The 3,647-nt window shown below is 36.1% G+C and overlaps 1 long non-coding RNA gene across 1 annotated transcript; it reads right to left on the bottom strand.

Annotated features, from left to right (window-relative positions):
• Window positions 1-446: 446 nt before the first annotated feature.
• LOC135184225 (uncharacterized) lies at window positions 447-2,231 on the bottom strand. The gene is made up of 2 exons (XR_010305920.1): window positions 2,152-2,231; window positions 447-620 (listed from the first exon to the last, which is right to left on the bottom strand). It is a non-coding gene; the product is annotated as an uncharacterized LOC135184225 (long non-coding RNA).
• Between the last annotated feature and the right edge of the window lie 1,416 nt (window positions 2,232-3,647).

Below are 3,647 nucleotides of genomic sequence, written 5' to 3'. Positions count from 1 at the left end.
ACCAGGGCAGCTGACCTGAGTTGGGTACAGATGTGTCCCAGACCACAAACATCATGCTCAATAGAATGTGGAAAGTTCTCTGAGGATTGAGGTTTCTCTCAAGGGTCACTATCTGTGGAAGAACTCACAATTTTCTGCTCCTGAGCACTGCTGTACATTCATCCAGTGGGCTGCGTTGACTTTGTGCACTTTATATTTGCATTAGTATTAATATCAGTTTTGTTGTTTCATGAAATCTGTTTTTACTTTAACTTGCAAGTCTCCTCTCCTTTCCCCAGTCTCCCTTCTTTGCAGGGGAGGGGGCACTGGGTGACAGAACAACTGCTGTAGTTTAGCCCCAGATACAGACTTAATGCAGACAGGCACTTTCAAAACAGTTGCGATGTAGAGCACTCTGAGAGCAAGACCAAGCTTAAAGTGGATTAATGTAGGCCCATTCCATGAGGTAAAAAAAAATTGTGTATGTTTTTATTTCCTTTAATGCAAAGAGAAATGCAAGGGACTCTTAGTTGCCATCTGGTAGTGAACCATCTTCTGGAACCCACAGCCAATTTGGTTGTGGGACACTTAGACCAGGTGGAGTTTCTCCAACTTGCTTCAATTGCTGCCAGGATTGTGTCCTGTGTATAAATAGAGGAAAGAGATAGTCCTGCTGGAGAGTTGGTTCTCAAAAAGTTTTGGTTTGGTTTTTTTTTTTTTTTTAAACAAATGGCATTTCTGAGAAATTGAGCAAAATGTTTCAAGATAAAAGAATGTTAAATATAGCTAGAAATAAGAGAGCCATATGTTCAAAGCCTATCAGCTTTGAAACCATGCACTTAACCCTGGAACTCAACAAGATTTCACATTTTAAATTAAAAAAATAACTTCCTGAAAAGATAAAGCTCATTCATCTTAAGGGTAACCTGGAAATAAAAGAAAGAAAATATAAACCCTGGAGAAGCCTTTCACTAAAATAAGTATCTCTGACATTAGGGGGAAAAAATATTATAATGTGTAAAACTAAGATGGGTCATATTCTTTCTGAGTAAGCTCTCTTGTTACATTTGTACATCAAAGTAGGAGTAAGGTTATTTTCTGAATGGATTTTTTGGCTAACAAGTACATTATCTTCCAAAACTGTTGCCAGAAACGTAAAATCTTAGTTCAGTGGAGAAAAATACTCCATTTTAGCAGTCCTATTTGAAACATTATACAGAGAACAGGTTGTCCTGAGTTCAATGCAAATGTTATGTAAATATACCCATTAGAAATATGGTCCACTACAAGGAGTTTATTTGATTGCTTCTAAATGGTGCTGATAAATGTTAGCGTTTCTGTGTAACACAGTATAAACATGTTTGTGCAACAGACATCTATGCTCTACTGAATTGAGTTTATTCTTACACAAGTTTTCCAGTAACATAAAAGCAGATCAGGAAATGTGCAAAATGGATCAGTGCCCAAAAGACTAAGTTATATATCTCTTCTTGGAAAATATAAGGATGTATTGCATTAAAAAGAAAGGCATAAATTACAGAAGAAAACAAGTTCATTTGAACTTGCATATGGAGTTATATTGTCTGTACAAATCCTCCTTACATTCCTAACTGTAGCATGTAGGTTCTTTTTTGAAGGTAGCTACCTAAATGTACCTACACAAACACAACTAGATTTCCCTCAAGTATCTGAGCAGGTAGGCATATTCATTTTACTATGGAGGCCAGCTTTGGTTTTTTTTTGAAATCTCATATTTTTATAGTAACTTATAGGTATATTATCCCACAAGTGAAAAATAGGACAGCAAAATAAACTGAAATTACTTTTATTTCAAATACATTGAAAAGCAGCATGTGAAAATATAAAATACTAGACAACTTAATTAATTTGCTAGATAGGACTTTATTCAAAAAGTCATTCATGAAAAAAGTTTCACATTTGTGAATGATTATTGTCTTGAATATAAACGGCCTTGACAGCTTTCATGTGTATTATAGACTATCTGAGTATCTGTTTTAATTATAAACTTCATTGTTGTTCATTTTGCACTTCTCCATCACTGCATTGCGTCAAACTGGCATTTTTTTTTCTACAGGTTGCAAATATAATGCAAAAATAGAAAGTGAGAGAATATGTAATGTTATATATACATTCAGTATAATACTTAGATACATGGTTTAGTGGTGGCCTTGCAGAACTGGAGTGAAGATGATCTTGAAGGTCTCTTCCAAAGAAAGATACTCTGTGATTCTGTGGAAAAAATAATAGATAAGCTAATGACAATTCTGCAAAACAATAGTGACATTACCACTGTATATCAGAAAAAAACCTATATCCAAACTAGAATCAAGAACCTGATTTGCTGTCTCTGCGGGAGCATTCCCTTTTGAGTGTAGATATATTAGAGACAGTTTGCTAGAGACACCTAGAATGAGATGGTAAATAAAATATACTATCAGTATATTTTCAAAATATTAGTGTTTGTCCAGGCTCAGGCAAAATAGACAAAAGTTTTCAAATGAAGCTTTTACGTTTGTAAACTGGATTAAATATTGCTTCCTATAGTAGCAGAGTGAGTCCTGCGCAGAGCAAGTAGCTTATTCTGCTGTGGCTCAGGCCTTGTATTCCTGTGAGCCCTGTTGGGACTGTTTGGATTTTGGCAGAATGTGTTTCCTTTGAACACCCTTACAAGCTCTCGGCTTCTATGTGTCTCTGAAGACTATTCAGGGCCAGTGAGTACTGCTGGATTAAAGTAGTTATAAAGCAATCAGCTTCCCTGGAGGCTTTACTGATTTTCATGGAGGCTGAAATACACAGTGCAAGAGATCTCAGCGGGTGGGCAGACTAGGGTGTTTCTTCTTAGAAGACCTTTCTTATATTCAGGAGGCATCAGTTCTTGTCATTTGGGGCTGTTCATATACACAAATGCTTTCCAGGTTGAAGTTAAACAGATTATCATTGGCTGAGGCTAAACTTCAAAGCAGGTGCCTCCATGATGTACCTTGAAGTCCTGGCATTTTACCATCCACACTATGAAAGCACCCCAGCTTTCTCTGTTTGGATGACTGGGTCATGTTCCAGTGTCCACCACCAGTGTATCCAGATACAGACCCTAAGAAATATGTTAGATATACCTAGGTAAATTCTGCTGAATTTATTTTCCATTGTTTCAAGGAGCTTAGTAGCCTAATCACTAGCTAGCCTGACATACTTTCAGAAATGAAGCTTGCCTTTTCCTTTTTGTATTGAACATTTCATGAACCTCAGTAAAACTCCAGTCATAGCGGAGAAAATGCACAAAGTGCAACTGACAAGGGTCTCTGAGAAACAAGGAAAATGTAAGGAATGAAGAGTCCAGCAATGTTTGATAAAACCTATCCAGATACTTAATATTGTAAGTGTGCTTTGGAAAAGTGTTGTGTTCATTATATTAGTTAAAAGAAATGAACACACATTGGATTGTCTTATTAAGAGCTATTTTTCAATCATATACTAAGGCATTAGTTTCGAATAGTTGGAGAATCACTGTTGGAATAAATGTATTTACACTATGAATGCATTCTCTAGAGGTTTCTCTACCTTGTGATGATTGAGTCTAACCCTGTTTAACTACTTTGACAAGATTCTTGCCTGAAGTAACATTTTAAATTAACATTCTTGGTTGTTTA

Source organism: Pogoniulus pusillus, chromosome 20 (genome assembly GCF_015220805.1).
Source record: "Pogoniulus pusillus isolate bPogPus1 chromosome 20, bPogPus1.pri, whole genome shotgun sequence".
Taxonomy (NCBI): domain Eukaryota; kingdom Metazoa; phylum Chordata; class Aves; order Piciformes; family Lybiidae; genus Pogoniulus; species Pogoniulus pusillus.
This window is presented reverse-complemented; position numbering and strand designations above follow the sequence as displayed.